Here is a 12057-nt window from a genome sequence, read left to right as displayed (position 1 = left end):
AATTTTTTTAATTGCATTTGTCTGTTTCTAAACAAATAATGGAAAATGAAATAATCTAGAGGTATATAATATTGAGAATAAAGTTTGCACCAAAATGGTAGATAAGAACGCAATGAGCTAGACAGATGTAATCTGGCATGTGGTTTGTATCATTGGTATTGTAATCGGTTTTCAAGTGAAGCCAAATCTATCAACGTTTGTCTGTTGCCGGTCTTTCTATCTCTGAATGCGTCAAGATCATAAAACACAAAAGAGCAGTCAGCTAGGTGTGTGAATGGCACGTCATCTTGGCAAGAAAATTGTAAATCGTATTCAAAATTCATGCCAGTTGGTCAATGACGGGTCATCCAAAATGTATACTCTATTATTTTCTCTGCAGTTCGAAACTTTTCCGTAAACGGGCCGTTTTGAGGTTGTGTACTAGGGGCGAATCCATAACATCCACGAGAGGTTAATATAAGATTTAAAAGAAAATTTGAGATAGATTGTACTGCTGAAAGAACGTTTCATACCCACCAAATTCTACCTTAGAATTTTTTTTATCCAATTTAACACAGTTATTCATTATTCTCGAAGTTCACACTTCTCGTGAGTGTCACGATACTGTACTTTCCAGAAAGTCACAATTCACCTTTAGAGCTGATATTTATTCATTATTGTTTCAACAATGTCCCGCTGGTACTGATTAACATGTACCGATATAATCCGTGGATGCCGACTCTGACATTAGTGCAAATGGACACTATCGAATGCTTCTAAGTGGAATTTGCTGCTGAAAATAACTTGTAACAAGTAAACAAGCATGACATGGAAATGTTAATAGTTGTTAAAGCAATCATTTGAATTCCAAATGAACTGATATTTTTCCTTTTAAATTTTTAACCTTTAATATTTTATAACCATAACCTTTACATTTTAGTCCATAACCTTTAATATTTAATGGATTAAAATTTTCAACTATGTATGAAAAAATACGGCTTACATTATTCACACTGCTTTTATAAATATAGTTTCAATTAATTTCATGAACAGTGTTAATTATATATAGTCAGGAATTATTTAAACATTTAAGATAGTTACTTAATATTCTAATAATAATATATTAGAATCTTAAATAAATATCCGAGATTCTATATTCTATTCTGATATTTAAAATTCTAAAAATCGATTAATACTTCAATGAAGTTAATTTATGCTAGTTTGATACATGTAAAACATACCTTACCAATTTAAATTTGAAACTGCTGCACATCTTGCATTTTCTATACGTAACACTAAAAGAATTTCTTTGTTTTTTATAATAATCATCTATTTTTGGATTTAGTTTCGTTCGTTTATATTATCATCCCATTTTAAAGTAACATTAAGGCTATTTTGGGACGGACCTCGTAACTTTGAGCCGCCGTCAGAGATTGAGAACGACACCTGAGCCGGTACCCCCTCTCCAAACTTCCACACCTCATCAGTGGGAGAACGTTTGGCCCTGACGGTTTTACCATGCACCATGGGCGCTTGCACGACGGTTTTGCGGTGGAATCAGGTCTCGAAGCTGAAACCCTCCGGTTCCGAAACAGAGACATTACCACCAGGCCACCGCGGCTCTGTTTTTGGTTTTAGATTTTCATTAGTTGTATATAATTCTAATTCTTACATCAGAACCTGAACTAAGTTGTTTAACTTTTTTATTCATTCTTAAACATTGTATTATGTCTATAGTATCTATTTTATTTTATCACTAATTGTCGAGTTTGTTCAGCACTATTAAAATAGTTTAATCGAACTGCATTGACGCTTCTCGAATTTTTTTAAATATTCTGTTAAACTATTTATAAGACTTCATCTTATTTTATTTAAAGTGAATAAATGCGTGCACCAACGAAGTGTGAAAATCTTGATCCTAAAAGAACATCAGTATAAAATTTTATTTGAATTTTTATAATTCATGCTTTTTATTATTTAGGATTAATCAGCTTTGACAACCATCTGGTTCGCACGAAATATTGGCTATATTTAATTTTAGTTAAATCACTTAGATGCTCATAGTTCCGTCGAACTGTCAGGCATTAAAGTCGTGTTATATTAATTGTCTTGCATGTCTCCTGTTTGTTGTGAACCTTTCAAATATAGACACCAGCCCTTTAACATCCTGAATGCTATTAAAAACAAAAATGTACAGTTCATCGGCCTTTTAATTTTCGCGACGTTGTAACCCAACTTCTTTATTTGTCTTATAAACTAACTACACAGATATTAAAATAAACCTTCTTCTTTAGCTTTTCAACAAAAGAAGAAAATCACTGAATTAAATATTTGATGAAACAATAAAAACTGTTTGAATTTCGGGGCAGCAATGTAATTCATTATTGGGATATATGCTAAAAGATATTTTTTTAAAAAATTGCCAAAATTCAAGAATAATTTGCCATCTCTTTAAAAGGGCAATTTTTTTTAAATTTTGAAATGATGTAAAATGCTTTTTTATGCAATAATATTTTCAGACGTTATAATGAAAGAATGACAAAATTGAAATGTAATTTTAATCAAAATTTCAAAAAACTCGCTTTGAAACGAACATTTCTGCCCTCCAAGGTAAGCTTAAGTCAAATTTGATGCTTGTAATCTGTAGCGTCTACTCTGAAAAGCGACAACACGCACATATACAACTTTATTACTAATAAGAATTATAAAATATTTCGGGAAAAATTTGACAAACTTGGAAAATATTTCGTAGGGCATTCGTCTTTTTCTTTCTTAATACAACAATCCCAAATATAAATAAATTGTAACTATTCAAAAATTTCCACAAAATTTAAACATCAGTATAGAATACAAACTTAAAAATACTTTTTTTTCAAATGTTCAATGTTTTGTGTGTGTGTATAACAGCAGCTTTAAAATACATATTTATTACTTAAAAATTTCTGGAAAATCAAAATCAAAAGGAAAGAGATAAGAATGAATGGCACTCAAAAGCAAGAAACGAATGGGATAAGGCGCCTAAAAGCAAGAAATAGTTTTACTCTGAGAAATACGAAATGAGTTAGTACATTAATGACATTTTACCGTTTAGAAAATACAAAAATGTTTCTCTGATATTTAGAGTAAAACCGTTATATTTCATTCATTGTTAACTGTTCAGGTTTCAATATTTTATACATCTAATTTTGTATTTTTTAAAACTCTCTCAGAAATTAAATAGACGAACAGGCTATAAATTAAATGATCTCTGAAACTGTTCTATTTTCAAAAATGAAGCAAAAACGGACAAAACACGGCTCACTGGGTTTGGTAGTAGCAAACGCTATTTGCATCCGAAATCATTCAGTCATTTCCGCTGTAGAATGAAACGTCCACCCCACGCAGATGTTAGGGACATTATTCCTTTCAAAAAGTCTTCCGATGACAATACGTTTTGCCACCCATTTGCGGCCCTCTGTTTGTTTTCCCTTCCCTAACCTTGAGATGGCTGATAATGCAGGTTCGTTATATATTTTATTCGAAAGGGAAAACCTTGAAAACACAAACACGATTGTTGACGAGACCCTCCCTCGGCAAACAAGCCGCCGGGTCTTCGTTGCATGACAAGAGCGAAAGCCGTCTTTTGGACCATTCAGTCTCATGGCCGTGCTTCTCGCTGAAAACAAAGGAACTCGTCCACTGGCGACGCAAAAATTCTTTTCTATTTCTGTCATTTAAAGCAATGTTTTAAAATCTTACTTAATTAGTAACTATTACTATCATACTCTATTCAGACTGATCTCATTACTTTTTAATTGATTTCTTTTTTTTTTTTTAAAGCCGAAAGAAGCCAATGTTTATAAAATTGAAAGTAGAACTCATGTTTTACTAGCTTATACTTTCATAGCGCTTTGTGTGTGGTTTTTCTAACAGAGGACAGACTCGCTTCATAAGCCATTCCGCTTATAAAAGTTTTCAAACATTTTCCAATAGGAGGAACAAACTGAATTGTTCGCAACAAGCATCATTTCAACATATAAGATGTATAGAAAGAGAAAGTATTGTGATGGTCAAAAAATTCGAACTCTAGATTTTCACATTTCAGACCTCCCCGAGCACGAAAAACACATTTTTGGAACAGTATGTCTCTGTCTGTGAAAATGATGCCTCAAAAACTCTTTGAGCTTGTTATTAACGAAATGTGGCGTATAGATTTTACACTCTCACCAGAAGTCTGTCTACAGGTCACGTGATATCTATAAAACATAAAGAGTTAGATAGATCAAATAGGACAGTGTGATTGAGCATTGAAAGTATAAACTCGTATCAAATTCGGAACGAAATTCCTCACAGAATGAACATTCTATTGATCCTCTCTTTCGCATACGTGTAAACGTGATATTTCAAAAAGGCAGATAATCAATAAATGAAATTCATTTTATTATCTTGCCATTAAACCGAAAGTTTTGTGTTAATTTTTTTTATTTCTATCGACCGGCAAAAAAAAGTACTCCAAAATGGATTCCCGGTTTTCTTTACTACATTACAAAGCACAAAACTTTCATAGGCGGGACTTTGAAAATAAAAATCTGAGCATGTGTGACGTTCACGACCTTGCCCTAGGTCAACAGTTTTATGTTAGGGATAGGGCGAATAACATCTTAATGAGAGGGTATGCCAGGAAGTTTCGGGAAGACCACACGTTCTTGCTCATGCCGTGTATGATCAGGATAGCCTCATGTTCATTTTTGATGTGAAAAAAGATCGGAAACAATCTTTATGATGATGGCAAATAATAATAAAAATGACTCTATCTTCCTTTAACGGCATTTTGAAAATGGAGATAAGTGATGCTTTCTAAATGATGATGTGCCATTTTGACTTCTTTCATTTGACCTACCCCTATGAGCAAAGGCAATTGTACAATATCTCATTGATTTGTTCGATGTTTGGAATGCTGCGTAATATAATGAAAATCTCTTAACAATATTATAGTAACAACATGCTATTATACACAATTATGATACAATAAATATATTCGAGTCAACATTTGTGTTATGACACGGAACACCACTTTCGTTTTGAATTCAGTTTATTTATGCACAGCACAAAACAGAGTTTTATGAGACTAGTTACATAACGATGATAGAAACGTGGCAGAGTATTTACAGATGAAGTAGACTTAAATGGATCAAATGATCCGTACATCAAAGAGAGGAAATAACGTAACGTACAAAATTCTATCCTTAAAGCAAATACAGCATATCGACTTAAATCAAAACCGGATTGTCAGATTCCAAGCTGGAATAAGATGCAACACAATCTCTAAAATGAAAATAAACAGGATATATAAAATTTATTAGGAGTGGCAACCATTTGATTCTAAAATTATATACAGATCTAGAGTCTTATCATCAAACTCATATATCAAATTTCAATCCAGTTTTTAATTTATACCGTAATATTTGTCTGGATCGCTAAATTTTTATAATTACCGTTTTCATGTACACAAAGACAGATATATCGACAGACAGTCAAGATGGCAAATTTGATATAAATTTCGATTATGATGTAAAGTCAGATGATAAATTTCACTCATTTAGCTTATTAGAAAACTTAATTTTCTTTCTTCATATAGAAAGTGGTTCATTTTTATAGGTTACTAGCCGCCTTTGGCGACCAGCCGGTTCGCCAGTCTTAATGTTCGTTAAAATTTTAATAATTAAATATTTTATGCAATTCCTACTTTAATAGCTTCTTCATCAAAATATTTTAAAACTTCACATTTTGATAGTCATATAATTCTCTCATAATATTATAAACGCCTTCAGTCATAACGTAATATGTATCTCTCTAATTTTCTGTTATTCCCGTAGAATTTATACTATAAATTGAAGTGAAAAGGATTAATCTGCAATTAATATAATAATATTTTTTACTGAAACATTTTTTGTAACATGATTACTAAAAATAGTCACTGAGCGTTTAAACTTTATGGGCACCAAAGAATATCTTTCCTAATTTATGTAATATTTCAAGAATTTGTCAACAAAATATTCTCAGATTCATTATGACCAGAAAGATTAATTAACAATGTTTCATTTTAAATGCATCAAACACTAAAAAAATAAACAGAATCGTTTGAAATAATCTGTCGAAAACATATTAAACCTTCAAAACCAAGTCCGTATCCGTTGTCAACAATCAGAACACAATGCACATGCGTGAATTTTCAACGCCAATTATGGTAATGCAAATGCGTGAATTTTTCTACGCGAGTTGGGGTAACGCTATGCAGATTAGACATTTTTAATTTCCTTTATTCTGTGTTATTTTAATTCAAAAGTACTTCAGAATGAATCTGAAAGATCGATTAATTAACAATGATTAATTTTAAATGCATAAAACATTAAAAAAATAAACAGAATCGTTTGAAATAATCGGCCTAAAAATGTTAACCCTAGCCTCATTACTATTGAGAGAAAAAAAAACTGAAGCCTTACTCATTTGGCGGTGGGGAAAATGGAAGATTTTTTTGGTGGAAAAGTTAGTTTTTAATTAATAATTAAAATTCTAATTAAAAATTCAAAAAAAGGGTTATCCTATCTTTTAAGTTAGATCAAACTGCACACGGTGTGCAAATTTGATTAAAATCGGTTAAGTAGTTTAGGAGTCCATCGCGGACAAACAACGTGACACGTAATTTATATATATTAAGATTTTATCAACGATTTTGTAATGTTTTTGCATTTCCTCTGCGGAATCAAACTTATAAGAGTCGTATTATCGAAATGGTGAAAATTGCATCTTGCTATGTGAGTATGTTTTTAACTAACTGACCTTAATAAAAACGTATTTTATGTTACAATTCAACTTTATTTAAGAGTTCCCAATGTTATAAAATAATAATATACATAATAGTTTCTGTAACAGTGAAATGATTAATTAACCTCATTTGACACTTCGTATTAGTGCTTCTCAAAAGCCATAGATATATAGAACAGGCAATATTTCCGTTGTAGCATTTATTTTCCATCATCTACACACAGTTGTTCATTGACAATTGTTAAATAATATAGGCCTTCACAGAAAAATCAATATTCATGGTTAGAAAATCAGAACAAAATATAAAAGGTGCGATTTATACTCATGAACAAGAAAGTATTTTGTAAAAATATAATGCACGAAAGTGTTTTGTTAAAACTAATAGTGACATCAATATTATATTATTGTCTAAGTGCTAATAAAGCGTATAATTTGCTATTTTTTTAAATGGCAAAATGGAATAAAATAATTTTTAATGAAGCAACAACTATTTATGTAGTATCACTAAATAAAAAAAAAATTCATGATTTTCAAATCCAGAATATTGTTCCAAAAAATGTAAATACGTTATATAGTAGTAGCCTGATTAGCTAATGCACTGAGAATATTTAGTTAATTTCAATCAAATCTCTTATGCATAGTTGGATATTTAGGATTCTCTCGACAAAGTATTGAAGCACGGATTTGTTTTTATGAGACATCAAAGCAATACCGTTTTATTAGCCTTGGTCTTGGTCTGCCCCACGACGGCCCGTCTACCAGAAAGGTTGTAAGATCTTGAAGGTCATCGGGGAGAGAACCATTATTTATTTATTGAAAGACTTAAAATCATCGCCAGAATATGGGCGGTAAATAAGGGGATGCGTTATAGTTCATTTCACTAAAATAAAATATTTAAATTAAATAGTTAGCAAACCAATTCTGGGTTCAAGAGACTAAGTTATAAAGTACATAGAGAAAGCAGTAATCCACATAAGTATAAAATATCACAATGTCCAAAGGATGGAAGATATGGTATACTGTATACCTTTATCTAAAATCATCTATCCCATTATATAAAGTAAAAAATAAGTGAATGACACAAATTCAAGATGAAAATACAAAGCAGATCTAGAAGACAAACACATAAATAAAAAGACACTAGAAGGCAAATCAAGAGTATGAGCAGAAACGTATAAAGTTTTTAATAGCTATAAACCTACATGAAAAACAAACAACTAGAAACTGTGCCAGAATAATCACATAAATCAAGAATCAATTCAAACAACCCAAGGCACAGATCCATCCTCCTGGTCTCTTCTGAATTTCTTCACAAGTATCTCTCGAGATTTCACAAATATTCCACATCATCCTCAGCGAATGTTTTAATAGCCTGTCACTTATTCGGTTTATTTTGTACATGAACCTACCCAGAGAAGTCCTGCCCCATGACATATTGTCATTAAAAGTTGAAATGTTTCGGTAATCTACCACAAACGACTGTTGTTTTCACTTTCTCATTCCTCACGTAAACTGGGAAAGTAATGAGCAAAATTCTTCCTCCTGAGTTTTCAACAATGGAAGCAAATCATGCGATTAAATACATCATGAAGCAACGAAAACGGTTTGAATTTTATTTAACAATAAGATCTACAGTTGAAATGAACATAAAAAATAATTTAAAGAATTGTCAAAATGTAGCAAACTCTGAAAGGAATTAATATGGTATTATTAAAAACATTTTAAACATGGAATAAAAGTTATGTTTATATTATAATAGTTTATGGAAATTATGATGGAAAACTTCAAAAAAAATAATTTTTTAACTTTAAAATAATTTTTGATTAATTACAGTTTTAAAAAATCACCCTCAAAGTACACATTTCCACTTCCCTAAGTATATCTGTGACGGATTTGGTCATTCTAAGAAGCAGTCTGTTCCGTAGAATGCAAACACATAAACATTTTCTTCATTATTAATTGAGAAACAGATTCTCAAATAATAAGCCCGGTGAAAGCGTTCTTAGATTTTTTTTATGGTATATGTGTCAACGTTCATTTGTAATAGTGAATAGAGAACTTACCCGGCGCTGACCTACGTGCTGAACATTCTTCGGACATCTGAGTTCATAACATTCATCTTCCCGCTCCAAGGATGAGAGAAAAAAGGCGGAGCTAATAGAAGAAATTCTACTTTTTTGCGCATGATTGACAGTCGCCTCGAGTGACTTGATCTTGGCAATAGAGACTTCGGATAAGATATGGGTGTAGAGAAAATAAGGAATAATCGGATACGTCGGAATAAATGCCTCCATTAGAATTAATAAACCAAGTCCGTTAAGGCTAGTTTCTACCTTTGATTGTTTTAATAATCTGTTATTCTATTTTTGTTCGTAATGCCACTTTACTTTCTCATAAACGGAAGGAGACTGTTCAAATTATGAATATATTCGCGAGATTTCGCTGAATGTTCACGTTTCAGAACTTCAGGAATTTGAAAATATTATTTTTTATTTTCTCGTATACGAAGTATACAGAAAGTACTCTAATCGGAAAAATATTCAGACTAGAGATTTTGACGCGTAGACATCGAGTGCGAAAAACACTTCTCTGGACAATTCCTCTCCGTCCGTTCATCTGTTGTCTGTGGCAAATTCAGGAACGCCTGGAGGGCGGGTGAAATTTGGTCTTTGCACCAAATTTGCAGATTTCTATCAAATTTTGAGCAAGAATGAGTTGAGTTCGAATGTAAGCTAATATGATAATTGCAAAATTAAGAGAGCCAGATAAATAAAATTCAGTACCCTGGTTTAACATCTATTTTGTATATACCTTTCAAATTATGAGGCAAATTCAACAAAGGATTGTACGTTTGTCTGTCCGTACTTTCAGAAGCATGCAAATGCGATAGTTCAAAAACGAAATGCTTTAAGTAAACCAAACTTGGTATATGATTTTGGCAAATTTTCGCTTCAATCGATTTGGGAAAATATGAGTTTCACCTTTATTAGATATTACGGAAAAAGAATTGGGGGGGGGATACTCCTGCTGATTGGAATTTTGTCTATGATCACAATAACTAATTAACTGAACGAACTGCACCGATAATGGACAAACTAATCCTGCCATTCACTTGCACTTAGAGGTGGATTTCGAAATGGGCAAATGACGGCAAATTAGGGCAGGGAGACTAAGCAAGCAAGTCGATTAAAAAACTTTATTTTCTTAGTTGCTAAATAAATAATTTTGCAAAAAATACAATCTTAATGAATGATAAAATGTTCCGTTAACATCATTTCTTTATCAAATATAAAGAATCAGATTCATGTATATTTTATCACCTTCACTTGATTCCTAAAAAATTGATAAAAAAATTTGTTTCAATAATATTGAATATACACATGGACGCCGGACAGTTTAGTATCATAATAGATTAATAAAAAATACATTGACGAAATATGCATTAATAAAGTTAATTAAATAAAAAATCAATCATTAAAATATGTTTAAAAAGTGCTGCAATTCGAAATTAAAAAAAAAATTATCTTATTAAAATAAGAACCTCACAAGATATAGTGCTTAGTAATGCAAAATATCTGAATCTTCCTATGCATGCATTCTGTTTAGCATTTACACCAAACCTGTGGATCTGCAACAAATTTTATATCAAATTCTTCATTGAGAAACGTGCCTGCACTTGAACAATGACTGAAAAATGAATGATCTTGTTAATTGAAATTTGGCATGTGGTTTCGATTTTTATATTTTTCGTGGTTTCGAAGACAAAATTGTCAGTCAGAGTATATGGTCATCGGATAGCTAAAAAAATACCACGAATTCAATTGATGAAATTTGGTATATGTTTTTATGATAGAACTAACTGGTACCCTGCGCGCTGCAGCCGTAGAAGAAATAAGTTTGGAAATATCATTTGAAATAGCTATCTTGCTTAATTAGGAATGATAGAAAGAATAATATTTATTCTCTTGTCGATAGTGAATACATTGAATAAAAATGAATGATATTGAGAAATAAAATAAAAAAATATAAATATAAAGCCATATAAAGGAGAAGTATAAATAATATTGATTCTGTCTTTTGGACTTTTTTTATTCGAGTATACTTTAAGACAGACAATATTTTTTGTTTTACACTCTTCAGCAAAAACAAATAAAGTTCTTGGCTGTCCAACTCGTAAGCATCCAGCAAACAAATGGCCATGTGAAAAATAAAAATTTTCTAGGCTCAAAGCAATAAATTGGCAAAGTTTTGTCGCAGTCGGATGAACGGTATGGCCGTATACTTAAAATACGAACAAACAAAATTTCACTTTTTATATACTAGATATAATAATTGTACTATGCCTATAACTTCGTGCCAGTCGAAGCAATACGTTGGTAAAATTTTATCGCAATCGGATGAATGATACGGTAGCTCATAAAATACGAACAAACAGCAATTCATTTTTATATATTAGATTGCAAATTTATATCTAATTTTGTACTCAGTTTGAACCAAATTTTTTGACAGTTATAAAATTCATATTCGGTTCTGTTCCAAATATTGTGTGAGTAGACAAATAAATCGAAGGGAGAACATTTCAACTTTTTTTGAAAATCTTTACTGTCTAGTTCAAGCGAAAAGTGGAATGCAATTAATCTGTACGGAAACAAGCAAAAAATTATTTTTATTATTATTATAAAATGACTTCTAAACTCAACATTTTTGAGAGTTTTGAGAATGCCCTCCCCCTTTTTTTTTGTGCTGATAGCTTTGTTGAAATGTCGTTGGTATGAAGTCATAAGTAACCATGTAAAAAGAAAATATGGCTATTAAAGTGTTCTATTGTTTTCAAACGCCATTTCTAATACAGAAAGAATTGCACGTATATTTATATATGAGTGAATTCTCTCTTTGGAGTTGTCAAGCCTCCCATCTTGGACTTAGGAATCCAAAAGCAGGTCTTCGAGTTAGATTGTAAACTGAAATTTAAGATGCCTTCAATTCTAAGTGTTATTTGTGTTGATTTTATGTGCGCGAAGTGTGAATAAATGTTTCGTCTCAAAGAATGTGGATTACTTGTGCAAAAGTGATATTATTACTCATCTATAGTGGCGGTCCTGGAATATAAGGTAAATCTAATTACCTTATTTGAATTAGATTTTTTCTTCATTTTTTGCTGATAAAAATGGTAGGAGTGTTAATGTCCAGCGAGTTCTCTCAACGCACTTCGTGCTGGTGCGATTGTTTAATGACATTGAGCTGCTTGTTACTTTCTAGTATACAAGGAGAAAT

General features: G+C 31.5%; 1 protein-coding gene across 2 annotated transcripts in view; it reads right to left on the bottom strand.

Annotated features, from left to right (window-relative positions):
• Positions 1 to 8907, bottom strand: part of LOC129964178 (dehydrogenase/reductase SDR family member 7-like) — a 29234-nt gene extending 20327 nt beyond the window's left edge. Inside the window, exon 1 of one of the 2 annotated variants that reach the window (XM_056078893.1) lies at positions 8847 to 8907. The gene's annotated coding sequence lies outside the window, so the exon portion shown is untranslated. Of the gene's footprint in view, positions 1 to 7495; positions 7516 to 8846 lie in introns of those variants that run through there. The other variant, XM_056078894.1, reaches the window with a different exon arrangement.
• Positions 8908 to 12057: the final 3150 nt, after the last annotated feature.

The sequence above is a fragment of the Argiope bruennichi genome, chromosome 3, assembly GCF_947563725.1.
Source record: "Argiope bruennichi chromosome 3, qqArgBrue1.1, whole genome shotgun sequence".
Classification (NCBI taxonomy): Eukaryota; Metazoa; Arthropoda; class Arachnida; order Araneae; family Araneidae; genus Argiope; species Argiope bruennichi.
This window is presented reverse-complemented; position numbering and strand designations above follow the sequence as displayed.